Raw genomic sequence first — 18,920 nt, 5'->3', positions numbered from 1 at the left:
GTTCGGTATCATCATTGAAAAGACCAACTCGACCCACAAAGCCATGTAGAACCACCTCAATGCTTGTGGGGAATGCTTATCAAGCAGCAGGTCAGACTGGTGCCACTCTACTCACCATGGCGGTGTTACAGGCATACCAGGCTGATCTGTTGAACAATCGATAAGGAAGCATTCTCAGAGCTTTGTCGAGCCACATATTTAACTCTCTGTGCAACCAAGCAGTCGGCCGTTCAATGGCTGCTTTGGTCAGCACATAGAGGCATCTGTGGCTAAACCTCACGGGCATCAAGGAAGAGGACAGAGTATTCCGACTTGATGCCCTGGTCTCACCTTCTGGCCTGTTTCGCGATTTGGTGAATACAGTCATCACCAGGTTTCGGGAGGTGAAAAAACACGAGGAAGCCTTTGTGCAATTCATTGCTTGCCACACTTAGGGGGAGGGAATTTCGGCCACCCAGCCTCACCCCGGTCCTTCTAGAAGGGAGGCTAAAAATAAAGTGTGGAGAGTCTAGCTCCCCCTCGTAAAGATTGGGGACCACTTCGTCGCCCTCAGCAGCCTCCAAAGAAAGACCTCAGGATCATTATTTCATTAAAAAGAAGTCCTATCGGTCTTGCGCCCAGCCTCGTGGGGGTAGCCCCTCTCGAGACAGGGTGCGCAAGACATCTACCTGCTCCTTCCTGACACCCCCATGAAACCTCTCCATCCCCACTGCCTCTGGTGTTTCAGGGGGCAGCGGTTTCCAGCTAAATGTTGGGTGTTCTGTTGCTTCCTGTGGTCGCTCAGGACATGGATCCGACATCCCAAGCTCCTGTCACTCAAAGCAGTAAATATCCCTGGATGCCTGAATGTGGGAGTGGATTTACTGTCCAGACAGAATATACAGACGGGAGAATGGAAACTCCACTCGAGGTAGTGAAACAAATCTGGTTAAGATTTTATGAAGCAGAGGTGGACATCTTCGCCTCCCAACATACAGCACAATACCCCCTCTACTTCTCTCTGAGTCACCCAGCCCCCCTGGGTCTGGACGCGATGGAGCATACATGGCCCAAAATGTGCCAGTATGCGTTTCCTCCGGTTTTTCTGCTCCCGGGAGTTCCAGCCAGAGTTCACCAACAAGGATCTTGCCTCTTACTGATAGCGCCGAGAATGGCCAAACAGAGTATGGTTCTATGAGACAATATTTCTCATTGACGGCTTGCCTTGGGCAATAGCGGAGAGGAGGGACCTTCTGTCTCAAGTGCAGGGGACAATATTTCATCCCCGGCCCGAGCTGTGGAACCTTCATGTTTGGACCCTGAAGGGTACCAACTGAGGGACACTGGGTTTTCACCTGAAGTTATTGATACCATTCTGATTGCTAGGGCTCCTTCCAAAAAGTTAATAGGGTGTCTTTGAAAGGTGGTGCACAGCATGAAATGCAGATCCAGTTAACTGCCAGATTGCTTCAATTCTATACTTCCTGCAGGAGAAATTATCAGCAGGCACTCACCCCACCACTCTCAGGGTTTATGTGGCCGCTTGCTATGCCTTGATTGATGGGGTGCCACTGGGGAAACATCCTTTGCTTGCTCGCATTGTTCGTGGGGTCATGCAACTGAGGCCTCACGTTAGAACCAGGATCACTTCATTGGACTTAGCTATAGTCCTTGAGGGTCTGGTTGAGACCCCCTTTAAACCTCTAGAGTCAGTGTCTGACAAGCTTCTGACTCTAAAGATGTTTTTTTTTTCTTATGGCTATTACTACTATAAAAAGAATTGGGAATTTTCAGGCTCTGTCTGTCTTGCCATCCTGCTTAGTCTTTGCCCCAGGAATGGCAAAAGCAATATTGCATCCTCATCCTGACTACTTGCCTAAGGTTCCTTTCTCAACCATACATCAGGTCACTCTTGAGGCATTCTGTCCTTCTGGCCGTTCACAACGCCGGATCAGGAGAAAATTCACAGACTGTATCCAGTCCGTGCTCTTCAAGCCTACGTCCACCGTACTTGCTGCTGGTAAGTCAGGTCAACTATTCGTTTGTCATGGGGGCCGTAACAGGGGGGCGGCCACCACAAAACGGACAATGTCACATTGGGTGAGGGAAGCTATTGCCCTTGCCTATGAGGTGCATGGTCAAGCTTCGCCAGTAGGCATCAGGGATGATTCTAACAGGGGGTCGCTTCTTCTAAAGCTTTGGCAGGGGGTGCCCCATGTTTGTAATGTGGCAGGCTGGTCCTCTCCGCACACATTCATAAGATTTTATAGTTTGGATGTTCATGCCACTCCGGGCTCTCACGTACTTGAGTCAACATCACAAGCTCATGTCTGAGAACTTTCGCATTCTCGTGAGCACACACTACACAACGGTAAGGGGTCTAGACACCCAAAGTGCGGCGGCCTGGGTATTCTCGTTCCCAAAGCGCTGAATCAAGCGTAACATTAAGTGTAGCTTTTGATAGGGAACGTCTCATGTTACTTGACTGTAACCCTTGTTCCATGAAAAAGCGGAACAAGATGCTGCACTTCATTGCCGCACTGAAGATGTCCCAGGACTGCTCTTCAGACAAATATACCTGACGATGCACCTGTGGCTCTTCTATTTATAGCCCCTGGAATTGGCGAATTCTGATGATGTCACCAACAGAGACTATAAAGGTTCTAGTCAATTTTATTATATTTTATTGATGTGTTGCACACATGTTCACAGCTGGTCACTCCTAAAGACGTTCACAAAGCGCTGAATAAAGCACAGCATCTCGTTCTGCTTTTTCAGGGAACAAGGGTTACAGTCAAGTAACCTGAAATGTTATGTTCTGATAGGCTGTAGATGTGCCACATTGCACAGCAGCTTTGTGCTTAGTGTGGACAGGTAAATCACATGGAAACGTGTGTAAATGTCATTGTAGAGGAGGAATAAAAATAATACAGTTGAACTTTAGAAATAATTTTTGATACAGCCGAGGAATGCATACTTCCTCATGTAACACTTAACCATAAATTTTCGCTTTCTTTCATGTTCCAAACAGAGGTAAGAGCAGAATGCCTAAATTGGCTCCTGTCTGTTCTGGTTCTTACTCCAGCAGTTGTATTCATTATTCTGTGTGTATTCTTCCTTGGAAGCGCTACTGTGTTTTCTCATTGCATTACAGCTTTGATGGATTTGCAGGGAAATGCTGCCTTGTCGTCTTTACCCCTCTGCTCAACGGAATCTGACGCCAGTTTGTCTTTTGCCCTGTGTCTGGCTTTCCTAAGTTCACTTTGGGAGAATCATGATTTTCATGAAAAATGACCACAGTGGGATATTCCTTAAATGGTAAATGTTGCTACAGTGAGAGGATGCCTTGCAGCAGGCTTTGCTTTGATCTAGGTGAAATATATTCATGAGTTTTGCAGGTCTATGACTCTGTGATGACTCTGTCTATGATGCTGATGACTCAAACCCAAAGCTGGCATTCAGACTATTTTGTTTTAGGCAAATCCCTGTGTGTGTTTTCAATTTTATCTGCTGTTCATTCTAGCCACAAAATGCATGCAGCTGTTTTAAACATTCTTGTTACCAATGTGAAACCTTTATTCTAATGTGGCCAACACAGTATTTTTAAGTTATGGTAGCAGGGATTTTAAAATAATTAATTTAGAATGAATTTACTTTGAAGGCCATAGACACATAGATACTGATGCTGTGTACTAGCAGTTGCGTGCGTGCAGATAAATACAGAATGTATTTGTAAACACAGATGGCATTTACCATTCTGATGTCAATATATATAACCGTATTTCTGCATGAATACTGTAATGCTCTTTTATACTCTTTGGCATTATGTTGTTGAATTAAAGGAGAAGTCATTTCTGTGCTGCTAGCATCACCAAACAAATTACCAAAATTAATCATGTTGTCAAACCAATTTCCTGAACACTCTCATCATCTACCTTTTTTAGACAAACAGGGTGCCACGTAAACTAATGCCATTGGTTAAACCAATGTTGCTATGTTGGGTTGGTCGAGATGCTCAAACAAACAAAGCACTGTTTTAGAGGTTTTTACAATCACTTTGGCACTACTTTCCGAGCCTTGATGTCATTTTTCAAAACTCTAGACACAAAACTCAAAACTGATGATCCCAATAACCACATTTTTCAAAACTCTAATACTTTTTCCAATTGCTTGGAAACAATACACATAAACCTAAGAACATTTTAGTTCAATGAACAAATGTTCTTAGGTTTATGTGTATTGTTTTATGTGTTTTATTGTTTATGTGTATTGCTCAGTCACAGTTTTTGCTTTTCGATCCTGGTTTACAACATCAAAGTATTACCATTTCAAAATTAAATTCACACATTACATCCAAGATGACTGGCTATTAATTTCATTACAATGATCTAACTATTGATACAACTGCTCAAAATTATAAGTAACTGTTGCATTAAACCTATGGCATTGTGTGGGATAATGTCATCTACCACCATGTAGGGGTTGAATGACCTCAGATTTTTTGAAGTCGATAGTTATGTGATTAAAGTCGAGTCGACGTTGACTAATCGCTGATGACGTCCTTAATAAAAACACAAGAGATGGGAACGCTTGCAACATGACACAATTTGCAATTTATTTGCAAAAAATTATACAGATGCTGACAGATAGCTCATTCCATGCTGCAAATTAACGATAACAATGCAGCAATAACGCTAACTCCCATTTTAGTGTAAAAGAAAAATGAATGCATTTCGGCATAACATATTAATGACACTCACGCAAGATCTAGGCTGTAAGCCTACTCACTGTCACAGTCCTGCTCAGTCACAGTTTTTGCTTTTCGATCCTGGTTTGCGTGTAAAAAGATGAGGGCATCGACATGGGCTGGATGGAGGCTCGCCCGATGTTGGGTGATATTATTTCCAGCCAATGATCTCGCTTGGGGTGCTGGTAGCTGGGACAGCCAAGTAGCTTTGGCAAAGCTTGCCCAAACAGGGACATTTTTCCTGGTTGCATGCCCACCACTGCAGGGGGTTCTCCGTGGTGGGAATATGTGGTGTCGTTAATAAATATCCACGGACTTCTTCGGCTGCTGTGGAGTGGTGTCCCAGTTTCCGCCCACTGTGATAGTGTGGCCCAAAAAGCTGCTCAAAATCTTGCTCAAGTCGGGCCTTTTCCTAGTTACTGGCTCACCTTCGTTATCAACTGTGTCCATGCTGTGTACATCCTCACCTAGGATGAAAATGATTTAGGCTATAAATTCACCACATCTGCGCGTATTATTAATAACAACAACAACAGATCAGCATTTTAAATCAATAATGCTAGTGCAGATTAATTCAGCGGACCCACCTTTTGCTGCAAGCGGCTCTCCCTCATCCTGGAGCAGGCTGTTCAGGTGGCTGTGGGCGGAGTCTCTTTTACTCTGTATTCGTGAGCCCAAAACAAATTTCCCAGTGGGACAATAAAGTATACCTACCTACCTACCTACTCTCTGGGATGAAATTAAGATGTTTAAATGGGATCGAGCATACAGGCCACTGTGGAGGTGGATTCTGTCAGATCGTCGGACTCCAGTTTGGACCGAGTTTCCAACTGCCGTCGAACCGTGTTCTTAAAGGCACGTACAGCTGTCAGGTCAGATGCTTCAACATGCAGAGTGGTGCTAATCATGTTGAAAATGACTGGAAAGATGAAAGACATCCCCACATGCAACTCATCACACATTATTTCAGTGGCCTTGGCCAAAGGTTGCAGCACTGGAATCAGCTGTTCCCACAGCTGAGTGACTTTTGGACGGCTGATTTGGTGACTCTTTCATCTGCGAGCACAGACTGCACCGCAATCCTTTGCTCGAACAGCCTCTGGAGCATTACGAATGTGGAATTCCATCGGACCATACAGTCAGTCTGAAGTTTGTTGGCTGTTATGCCAAGTTGTTCCTGCCGTTTCTTCAGGGCACAAGTGGCCAACGCTGAGTGGTGAAAGTGCATCAATAGCCTTCGCAACGTCAGGTAAGACTAAGCCAGTTTTTATTGCTAGTTGTAGGGTGTGCCTGATGCAACCCAGATCTTTGGGAAACATTTCACAAAACTCCATGGCTAAGTTCATGTTACTGGCATTATCGTGGACTGTGCAAAACACAACTATGCCCCATTCCTTCAGACAGACGGTCAGCAATGTTGACTGCAGTATGTCTCTCTGACATTATAGATGTACACAGTACTCGGGCCTTCAGCTTCCATATGTCCGTGATGTAGTGAGCTGTTAGCGTAATGTACGGCTCCAAGGTGGAGGATGTCCACAAGTCAGTTGTTAGTGACACACTCTGACCTCTCATCTCCTGGTACTGGTGTAAGATAGTGTTCCACAGTGTGTAGTAAGATGGGACATCGTAGCCAGGTTCAAAAAGTGCAGTATTTCTCTAAAACCTTCTCTGTGCACTGCAGCTAAAGGTCGAATGTCTTTGACAATAAAATTCACCAGCATATTGGTGATTTGCTGCCGTCTTTTCTCTGTCACGTTTGGTGAAGTCGCTAATTGACTGCTGTTGAGATGATTTGCATCGGTCCTCACCTAGAGTTAGCGGATGATTTTTCAGATGAGTGTGCATTGCACTTGTACTTTTGTTGTTCTTAAAGATGGACTTGCATATTTTGCATGTGACAGTTGTACAGGCTTCATATTTAGTGAAGTATTTCCACACACTTGATGTACCACTGCTGCTTTGCTGCAATGACCCACTGGGCTCCTCACCTGTTGTCTTCTGCAAGTCCGCCATGTTGTTTGTGTCAAAAGCACATGATCAGCGACTAGTCAACGTTAAGCTTAATGCATCATGGCAGAGCATTAATGTCGACTAGTCAACTAGTCTGTGCAACCCCTACCACCATGCTCAAATTGTGCAAGCATGGTTTCAGGCCCATCCACAATTTACCACCCTGTACTTACACTCATACTCTCCTTTCCTTAACCCAATTGAGGAATTTTTCTACACATGGAGGTGGAAGGTATATGATAGGTCACAAACAAGTCACCCTTCTCCAGGCCATGGTTGACGCATGCAAAGACATCATGGCAGACCAGTGTCAGGCCTGGATTCACCATACCTGAAGATTCTTACCAAGATTCTATATAATGAAAACTTACATTGTTATGTGGATGAGAACCTGAGGCCAAATTCACATGACAGGGTTGATTTACAGGTTTACAGAAGTACAGTTATCAATCCTTAGTTTTGTTTTTTACAGTAAGCCTGCACTTGAAGTTTTACTGTCGTTTTTTTTTTTTTTTTGTAGCAAATTATTTTTGCTTTGATTCAAGAAACCTATATTGTGATTTGGTTGTTTTTCATAAATACATTTCAGATTTTGTTCAATGATTCCACTGTGTCTGTACTATTCTCTATACAAGTCCTTTTACAATGATGTATTTACATGTAGTACTATAATGAAATGTATCATATTTTGTACTACAATATTTATTGTTTGCTCGAACAACTACAAAGTGAAACAATCTGAATCGTGTGGGTGGGTGATCTTAATGAATGTTACTATGGTATTGCATGATAACGGAGTTATTTGAGCCAATGATTCTGCAAGTGCAAGGTTTTTAAAGATATACAATGTTTTGAACAATGACATCAAGGTTCTGAAATTAGTGCCAAAGTGATTGTAAAAGACTGTAATAGCACTACAGAGTCACAGGGGCAAATTCACTAAACAGTTGCACAACTTTTGTATTAATTTTCATGCAAACATGCCTCCTTTCTTTGTAAATTAGGCTCATTATAGATTGCGCTTTAAAAGTGATGTTTGGGTAAATTTTCTACAGATCACATCAGCAGTAATTCGTCAAATAATGATAAGATTATGGAGAAGAGTGTTAAAACCTGGCAAATATGCATGCTGTAGTCAAGCGAACAGCTTGTTAAAGAAAAGATTTAGGTGTCTGGATCAAAGTAGTGGAGTGATTCTCAACAGCAGTGGCACTCCTGATTTGCTTAGGGTAGAACCTATGGCTGTGTCTCATTTGGAAGGATGCGTCCTCCGGAGGTGGCATCATTTGAAGGCTGCAGTATACCGAGCGTCCTCCTTTCAACAAGCCTCATTTAAACGAGACGGCCTTCATAGAACGAATGGAAACAGAACGTAACATGGTTGCTATGACAGCATGCCACTCTTTAACAAGCGCAAGTGCTTTGAGTGAGAAGGCAAGAAAATCCCTTTAGAAGGGAATGTATGAGGTAAAATTTAGGAGAGTTATAATGATGTAAAGAGAAAAGAAAATAGATTTTACAGGTGTACTTTTAGTCTAATACTTTATTTTAATTATATATTAATATAATACATATTTTATACTCTGCATCCGTCTACTGAGGCACTTCAACTGCGTTTGAACATAATATTTACGGGAAAATTAGCGTTATTTTTAAGACATTTCCGTTGATGCAGAGTATTGTGGGTTATGAGTGCCCTTGAAGGATACACATCTTGCATCCTCTGAAATCCTATGAAAGAAGGTCACATTCGAAGGCTACATTCGTAGTGTCCTATTTTCTTTTATGAAACGAGACAGCCTCGATGAAGAATGCGGCTGACAGATGCAGCCTTCCAAACGAGAAACAACCTATGTCTGTCTGTGTGCTTTTAAGCAATAGAAGAGGGACATATCCAAGAAAGTGTTTTATTCAGTCTTAAAGTGTGGAAAAACAGTTAAAGGTGGATAAATAGAAATGTATCTATTGACCTACATTCACCAGCTGAATATAAAGTTTAAATAATTCTCACTGGAGGCCCACCAGCATCCCTCTAACCACAGGATCAGATCACTAAGAGTTGTAGCAGTGCCCACTGCATCACTTCAATCGTTTCCTTAAGCATGCACTTATGACGTGACACCGAACATGGCCTGCACATTCCCCTGAGCCCTGCTGTGCCGGCCCCTCATTAAGCTTCATTGGAATATTATTTTACTGCCATTACACTGTCATTAGGCTCTTACACACACTCACTCAAAAGACAAAGAAGGACTTGATTTACTCACATGTAGACTGACAAAACCACAGGATCATGATCACAATAAGGTCATTACAATATATTTTTTAAATGTGTCAATTAAACAAAGTCCTTTGAAAGAGCCAGTCTAACAGTAAATATTATTAAACTCTTATGACTTTTATAGATAAAATGACAAAAAAACACTATCTTTGATAGGCCATTCTGGATATATCTATACCACCACTGGAAACAAAAAAAATCTCCATATTGAGTTTTAGAAGGGAGGGATTCATTACACCATTATGGCAACTGACGTTACCCCATACTGAGAGTGCTAATGCACAGATTCCAGTGCAAACCCTTGGTGATTAGCTCATAAATATCAGCTGTGAATCATTAATATTGAGTCTAATTATCCAGCTCATTTCTGGCTGTAATGAAAGTGCCTGAGAGGTGATGGATCGGGAAAGTGTAGTGATGGGCCGAGGTAAATGTATCTGTTTATAGTGTAGAAATGTGCTGAATTTGATTGGGAGATGGGAGAGTGTGAGCATTAAAGGATTACAGAGCTGCTGTGGTGACAGATATTCTGTCCAACAACTGGATGATCGGAATTAAAAACTTGGTTCTTATCATAAAACTCCACAGGGATTACACACACACACACACACACACACACACACACACACACACACACACACACACACACACACACACACACACACGAAGCATGATTTGACAAACACAACACCCATGCACACACAATATTAATAATATTTCCGAGAGTGATAGATCATGTGGAGGCTACATATGAACAATATGGTTCTGAGCTGGTATAACTAATATGGTTTAGGCTCAGATTAATAATATGACTATTAGAGTAGAGATGAGACTGATTGACTGCTTTAATCCCTTTACAAACTTTTCTACGTGGGTTAATATGAAGAAGAAAAAAAAAACACTGTCCATGCTTTACTGACATGCACAAAGAGAGTGTGTGTGTGAGAGAGAGAGAGAGAGAGAGAGAGAGAGAGAGAGAGAGAGAGAGAGAGCTTTACAATGTACAAAAGGCTCAGAGCTTTTCCAAGATCAGTCCAGTCAGGTCAAAAACCTGTTGAGGGTTAGTGTACAAGAGCTGACCAGAGAAATACAGAATAGTCTCTACAAAACATCCAGGCTGAAAAGGGATCTGGCAGTGGTAGAAAGAACCACGAGGATAAAAGCATCAGAAGTGAGTGGTGATTTCTCAGGGCTCTGGGACGAGTTGCATCAGAGAGATACACAAAGAACCCACAGGTTTGATGTCAAAATGTATTGTTACATGCAAGGCCAATGAGGTTTGATGTTACTGTCTTTCAACCTGCACCGTATTTGCCATATTTGAATCGGTCGCTGCTGTTACACAGGTCACACTGGTCACATAAAATACAACACATAGAGACTGGATCACCTAGATATCTCATAGAGACTGTGCCTGTTCCCCCAAACTACCAACCATAAAACTCTCACTAAATCATTTAGAAAAAATTTGATTAAGGTCAAACTTGAACAAAACAAACAAATTAAAGATAAACATCTTATAAAGATAGGGCTACTAAACATTAAATCTCTTTCTACCAAAGCACTAAAAGTAAATAAAATTATTACAGACCATAGTTTGGATACGCTCTGTTTGACTGAAAACTGTCTAAATCCGGTTGAATATATTAGTTTAAATGAATATACTCCCCCAGGTTACTGTTTTAAACATGAGCATCGTCTGAAGGATCAAGGAAGAGGTGTTGCTACAACTTTCAGAGAAGTTTTTGGTGTTACTCAGAAGATAGGATATAATTTTAAGTCTTTTGAAATAATAATGCTCAATGTGACATACATTCAAATTAAAGTTTAATTAAGCAAATCAACTTTACAAAAACATTGATTCTTAAACTTGTGAATAATCCAGATTTAAGGGAAGAATAAAAGTAGCCAATAAGCATTCATTATATATATATATATATATATATATATATATATATATATATATATATATATATATATATATATATATATATAATTACATAATAAAAAACTTTGTCACTATTTTGGAATTAGAAGAAAAATTAAATGTGGCCCAGCTCCATAAAAATTGTGAACACTACAAGATCTGATATGATTAGAATACATTAATATAATGACTGATTAAAAAGTTTTAAACTTGGCTTTAACTTTAAATTTGAAGCACCTTGAATGGTCATAGAATTAGTGAACACATCTGGCTGTACGGACCAGTAGGAATAAAAACTGTGGCTGCTACAAGACAGAAAATTATGTCAGCAGCACAAATAGGACAAAACTTAGACAGCTGCATTTCTTGACAGAATGATACATTTCATGCTAACAGAATGTCTTTCATAGATCATAGTCAGCCACAGTATTCTTTAAATTGGCAAAAGAGGCAATACTGGGACTCTGCCATTTATTAATTTAAAAACAAGGAGAGAGCTTTGTGTTGGCAGCATACAATATCATTAGCAGAGTGGTAATGACTAAGTGACTAATGTATTTTCACTTCATGTGATCATTTTATCGATCATGGGGGTATTTACCCTTGGTCACTTCATGCATTTTTACTGATCGGATTGCTATCCAATTGCATTAACACATTTCATTTGGCCATATTAATGTGCCTCCGCCAAACGGATATAAATCCAATCTTCAATTTCCATGCAATATGCTAATAAACAGAGTTTATATCTGTGATTATGCTAATGGTGGGCAGCAAATTTTTAGATGTGATTGTTGATTCCAAGTGACATTGCTGTGTGCGCGCTGTGTAATTTTCATATTTGTGGGCTTGTCGTAGGCAAGTTTAGTTTCAGTTTCATCAGCGATATAAATTAAATATGTGAAAAAAGTTCTGTCTTTCCTACATTGATTACCCCCCTTCAAAAAGTTCACAAATAATAGGTCAGAGCCAAGTGAGACACCACTCGCCTCAGAATGATGCACTGCCAAAGCTGCTGCATACACTTTGAGTGTAGGTGCAGAACGTACAAATCTTGCAAAAAATCTAAAATCCGTCCTGCAGAAAAGTACAATGGATCAAGTGCCATTCACTCACCTCTGGCAGCAGATTCCACCCCATCCAAGAAGACTGGCATCCATCCTTACTATCTCCCACCATGCTGGTGGAGAACACAGTGGAACTCCTGCATCTGTGACAATAGAGCCAGGGCCTGAATGCAGTGCTGTGTGATTTTTACACTTGCGTATTTGTCCCGCACTGGACACAGCTGCTTCTGAATAAACCAGCAATGGAATGGTCTCAGTCATAGCAATCTCAGCAGCACCACCGCTGTTGCTGCTGTGAGCTTCCCTAAGAGCCTCATTCAAGTAATATAGCATTGACTGTGGCCCACCCAAAGATGCTTCTCTGCTGTCAGAATTAAACGTACCCTGTGTGGTGTAGGGAAGGCCAGTATCATGTGAGAGTTGAGTGTCAGACTGATAAATGGATCGACTGAGTTTGGACAAACCTGCATTTGTCCCAGTTTACTGTGAACCCCAAAGCTGTAATATGATCCAGCAATTGATAAGATTGATCCATTGCCTGCTGTGGTGATGTCACACAGACAAGCCAGTTGTTCAGATATGACAACACTCTCATAAGATTCCATTGCTGTATTTCAGTGCAGTCTGGATGCACTTCAAAAACACCTTCGGTGCCAGAGAAAGGCCAAATGGGAGAACTGAAATATTTGACCCTTAAATGAAAACTGAAAGAATCGCCTGTGTTCCTGAGCAATTGGAATATGAAAGTAGGCGTCCCTTAAATCTATCCTCACAAAACAATCTTGAGGCATAATGATGTAGGAGGTTATGGGCAGAAGACTTAACATTTTCTATGTTGAATGACTTAAATACAGAATCTAAACTGACATTCTACTAAGCAATAAAGATATTCAGAATTGCGCCGCCCAGTGCATTTCTGGATTCTGGAAAATCTTAACTGTCTCTGTAGAGTGAAGGGGGGCAGGGCCAAACTGGAATGATGCATGCCTTGTCCCCAATCAGCCTGATGGGACGCGTGAGGGATAAAGGTGACCGGTGAGGACAGTTCGAGAGAGAGAGAATTACAGGCAGCTGCCCTGTATGTGTTTGTCTTTTTATTTAATGAAATATTATTTATATTGTTAAGCCGGTTCTCGCCGCCTACTTTCCCTTACATTGGTTCCAAAACCCGGGAAGGAGGAGGGATGCCCGTCGCAGAGTCCTGACACTGCCGTCCACCCACGAGTGCGCCTCTGCTATCCACAGTGTGACAGAGTAGCCCGACTGCTCGGACACGGGAAAAGTGGGGACTGGAATCCCTGATGAAGCTGCTGCCAGGGGTGGAGGAGTGCCCAGCCATCCCCTAGAAATGCAGAGGGGTCGAGAGAAGACCGCCGTTCGCAAGGAGAAGAGGGAAGCAACTCCCCTACTGCTTGTAGTGATGGGGCCACTGCCAGGGGCAGAGGAGTGTCCCCACAGGTCGACGGGATTACGGAGGGGCGTTCTGTCCACTGGGTGTCGGAGGTTTGACTCCGGTCCGCCCGGGGAGGAGTGGCTGTCATCCACCTGAGAGTGTGGAAGAGTGATCGGGGACCACACGACATCAGAGAACCGGTGAGCTGCTTCTCTCTCTCCTCTCTCTCTCTCTGTCGCTCAGTGTTGCCATTTTCCCTTGCCTATTTTCTTTTTTTATTTATTTCCCCTCCTGTCTCCTCCCAGGTCTAGGAAGGTGGGGATGACCAGCCGGCAGATGGGGCGCAAGGCAAGCCCCTCCCCAGGGAAAGTGCCTGAGGCAACGCCAGGAGGAGTGTAGAGTGGAGGGGGCGGGGCCAGGCTGGAATGAACCACACCCGGTCCCCAATCAGCCTTATGTGGTGCGCGAGGGATAAAGGTGGCCGGTGACGACAGTTCAAGAGAGAGAGAATTACAGGCATTTGCCCTGTATGTGTTTGTGTGTGTGTCTTTTTATTTAACTAAATATTATTTTATTGTTAAGCCGGTTCTCGCCTCCTCCTTTCCCTTTAACCCCCCTTACAGTCTCTTAGAACACACTCCTAGAAAATCCCCCACAACTAGCACACACATTCCAAGAGATAGAGAACGTCACCATGGAATCCCGTGAAATCACAGAACAAGGACATTCTATGGTTCTTCAATATACCAAAACTCTGCACTTAAAACTATAATACTAATCATGAAACATGTTTCCGGCTTATTTTTCTTATTTCTCTACAATCCAAATACACAGTGTAGGATTATACTAAAATATGGACAAATGCATCTTATGCAGACAACAACCCTGACAATTATGTTTTTCATAATGTATAATGTATTATCCCTGTTTCAATCTAACAAACTAATTAGTAGGAAGTTTTACCATGCATTATAACTGAATTATAACTGTAATTAAATAAGAAAGTACAAGTGTATAATATGTAATTGATTGTCTTTTAAATTCCAGAATAATGCTGTGAAGTATTTCGGGATAATTTCCAGAAATTACCATGTGACCCAGCAAAAGACACTTCTGTTTGGCTCAAGGCACCTTTGGGATGCTGTCAACCTCAACTCAACAAAACATCCCCACCAAGGACGAACTCTTGGCTATTCTCTGTTGGCCAATGCAAAGTTCAGAGGGCTCTTCTCAGCGCTAGGACTCACACACATGACGGGGAGTTCCGAGTCTTCCGTGCGGGAGGCCTCGGTTTAAAGCCCTGCCTGATCATTCCAGCACCAAACCACCCAGCTTCCACACTCTTTACAGAGATATAAAAACATAAATGGAATACAACCAAAACTTTCTAAGCACCCAGCCAAAGAACCAAAGCAATGCAACACAAATGCAGACTACAAATTTGCTATAAATTGCTGGAGTTTTATTGAAATACTTCGAGTAGCCCGATTGCAAATCGAGGTATACAAAATTAAGTTTCGATGGTTCAGGGCATGGTCTGTAGACTATATAAAGTACAATTTTCTCTGTTACAGATCATTCCCATTCACCTTTTTTTTAATGTTTGTCTATGTGTGTTAATTAGTTTGATGTTTTAGATTCAAAATAAAGTATTGTTAGTATTCAAAGAAGATTTGACTGTGGTGTATTTTTAATAAATAATCTCATCAGTTGATTCTTAAAAGATCTGCACTCTGTTCTCGAACAATAAAATTTAACAGATGCATAATTTCAGTGATCAGGCATAATTCTTCAATATTCCCGAATTAATCATAATTCCCCTCTTGAGCTAAAATCCCTTACATATAAATTGTAAGCAGGTGCAACGAGCCTGATATAAAAAATGTAATGGTGGAGAATTTTTATTCAGATTTATAAACTGATCACTTGTTATTTATCCATCATATAATGGTGGTCGAACACAAATTCACAAATTTTCTTCAACAGCCTTTAATATCTGCTATGCACAACATTTGGAACGGCATACACTTTTGGAAACAATTTAATTTCCCTGAATCTCAGATCATCAGTCGACCTTAACACATCTGTGCTCCTGTCTGCATTGGAGGGGGTTGACGCTGGGGACCTTGGTGTCACATGTGAGACTGATGCCCCCATATTAAGGTGCCACCATATATTTCAGGAGGAGGTTGGAGGCTCCAATGGCGAACTGATGAGAAGGCTTGAATATAGGTTTTGCACCAACAGTCTATTAGTGAGCAACAGGTGTCACGGTAGGTGCCCTTGGACCTGAAGCGGTCCCTATATGGCTGGAAAATGTCTCTGAGACAGAAACATGCTGGTCCAGAGCTTCCTGTGCCGCTAGTCCAAAGATTTGGCCAGGTATCTACCAAATGCATAAATGTATTAGCGGTAGCGGCAGCCTTCTCAAGTTGTTCTGACAGATCTCTGGAAAAGGGGATTGGGCAAACCAAACCTGGCACTGGGCTTGCACTAGTGTGCCCAAAGCTGTGCCTCAGTGATTGTCAATGTCACCCAACGCAAGTTCAGTTCTGTCACTAAAGGGTCAGATGATGTTGCACTCTGGAAGAGTGTAACGCAATAACCATGTGTGCCAAAGAATTAGAAACAAGACCAAGGCATACTATAGTGTTCTATGCCCGTGACATCAATTAATCTGTGCGTCTGCACTCGCACATTCTCACAGAGTGCCTAATCAGGAGACACGAGGAGTGCTGAAACACAGGGTGCTACAGGTGGTATGCTGCAAAGACCCAATGCCTTCGGGACCTAGTTCACAGGCACTGTGTGAGCCAGTTGATAAGGACGTGTGGCCTAAAATGAACTCTGTAGTGCAGAAACCAATACGGATGTAAAATCACGGCACTGAGGCATCAATAAGGAGGCTCTTTGTGCAAGACTCAGAAAAACATTATCAGAGCCCACTGCTGGATGAGGAGTTCCAGATTATACGAGCTAGCATCGCTTCCAACGTTCCCTCCAAGGATGCTGCCACTGAAGATATCCCACCTGATTTCTCAGACACACTGTCATTGTCAGAGTAGTGTGACTGGGCCACAGGCAGACTTTCACCAATCACTGAGGTTGCAACCGAATTTACATTTACATTTATGCATTTGGCAGATGCTTTTATCCAAAGCGACTTACAGTGCATTTATTACAGGGAAAATCCCCCCGGAGAAACCTGGAGTTAAGTGCCTTGCTCAAGGACACAATGGTGGTGGCTGTGGGGCTCGAACCAGTGACCTTCTGATTAACAGTTATGTGATTTAGCCCAGTACGCCACAACCACTCCAATTTGTGCCAAAAAGAGAGTCAGAGGCAGCCACTGACATCGTATCTAACTCCTGTTCTGCATGCATAGCAGGTGATGATGGCATGCATGATTCAAGCTGCCCTTTGTCCTGTGCCTCTGTTGTAGGCTGAGCTCTAGCCAGGAGCTGAAGTAAAAGTTCTACAGTAGAAGACAGCTGATCCACTTTGCATGCTAAATCATAATATTTAGCTTTTTTATTATTTTTGTCATGCTGAAGTGTTTTCTCAATCATAGGGATGCCAGAAAAAATCAGCAAATCCTCTGTATTCCAGACCTGCCAGTTACGCTTGACGCATAGCAAGAGGCATTACGGAGCACTGAGGGCATAGGTCAGATAAGGCCTCTTTAAGATAAAAAAATAGATGGATATCCATTAGGGCATATAGAACATCAAAATGTATCCATACTGACTTCAATAGTTACCTAAGATAAATTCAATGAGAATAAATCCAGCACTCGTTAACAACATTCATGCAAGTTTCACATCTAACAAGAAACAAATGATGATCCTGGTGTAGTGCCTTGGTGGCAGAAGAGAACTAAGAGAAATTGAACAATTCTACACAGAATGACTTAAATACAGAATCTACTTTGACTTTCTCCTGAGCTACAAAGAGATCCGGGTTGGTGCCAGCAAGTCTGAGTTTCTCACATCTGGCAAATCTTAACTGCCTAAGAACAGAGGTGAAGGTGGCTCAACGCACAACAAAACCCCTCTCCTCTTTGATAAGACTGATAAGATAATTTTCTGGTTGCCATGGGAATTTCAGAACAAAAACATTCCTTTGTTCTTCAGTATAACCAACTCTCTACACTTAAACTCATTATACTAATCGAGAGGCATGTTTCTGGCTTACCATCTCACATGAAGCTTAATTCATGAACATTTGACATGGACTTTGGACTATTATTTCACTGCTATCCAAATATAAAACTGTGCATAGGATTTTACCACAATTGACAAATGCATCTTATGCAGATGATAACCCTGACAAATATGTTTCTTATAATGTGTAATGTATTATCCATGTTTAAAACTAACAAACTAATAAGAAGTTTTATCATGCTCTGTAACTGAATTATAAAAGTAATTTAATAAGAGAGTTCAAGTGTTTGGTATGTAATTGATTGTCTCTTAAATTCCAGAATGATGGTGAGAAGTATATTCGGGTCATTTGCTGTGAGAATTTGTATATGAAATTTGTGATTAAAATGTTCACTTTTTGAAAGGGAAACTGACAAACCTTAGAACAAAAGCCATAAATTAATTATCTTGAGGGAGGACACTTTGACCATAAGCTGCCTCTGATTGGCTTAGAGCTTCTTTGGGGTGTGAACAAACCGAATATGTTAAAAGACCAGCCTTGACAACCCTCTCTTTCTCTCTCTGCTGTATGGCCTTCACAATTTTTGACCTCTGTTCTGGGAAGTCCTGAGTTCTCCCTGGCAGGAGGCTTCGCATCCAGGGCTCCTCCTGGTCATTCCATCACCCACCATTAAACCAAACAAAGGCCTCCTGGAACTGAACCAAGCCAAAGGACTTCAAAAGGACTTCAAGAACTCCACACACCAAAAAACACACACAACGCAAGTACAGACCCCCAGACCTTCGCTGAAATTTGGTGCATTCTTTAATATAATTTGAGTAACCTGTTTTCAAATCACAGCATATTTAATGAAGTTCTCAGGGTTTGTTCAAGGCAAGGTCTATAGACACAATAAAGTTAATTTTCCATTCATATTCTGTCAAAGCTCACTTACCAAACCCTGTGTGTTTGTTTGTCTATGTGTTAGTTTAGTTGTTTGATAGTTTAGATGTTTTTTGTAGATTAAATAATAAAGTCTTGTTTGTATTCAAAGAGACATTTACTGTGTATTTGGTTAAATTATATTGGCCCTTTGAGATTTGTCAATCATAAACTACATGCTCATAAACTGTATTTCAATCTATTTGTGATATTAATTTCAATGGCCATGAAAGTAGTATTACAGTAAGCTGAATGAAGACTTTGTTCGAACGTAAACATTGATTATTTTAATATTCCCCAAATCAATCACTAATTCCCTTATTGAGCTAAATGCCTTGCATATAAATTATCAGCAAATACAATGAGCCTGTTGTATTACATATTTAATAGTGAAGAATTTTAATCAGATTTCTAATCTGCTCAAGGGC

The sequence above is a fragment of the Xyrauchen texanus genome, chromosome 30, assembly GCF_025860055.1.
Source record: "Xyrauchen texanus isolate HMW12.3.18 chromosome 30, RBS_HiC_50CHRs, whole genome shotgun sequence".
In the NCBI taxonomy this organism is placed as follows: Eukaryota; Metazoa; Chordata; class Actinopteri; order Cypriniformes; family Catostomidae; genus Xyrauchen; species Xyrauchen texanus.
Note: the sequence above shows the minus strand (reverse complement) of the source record.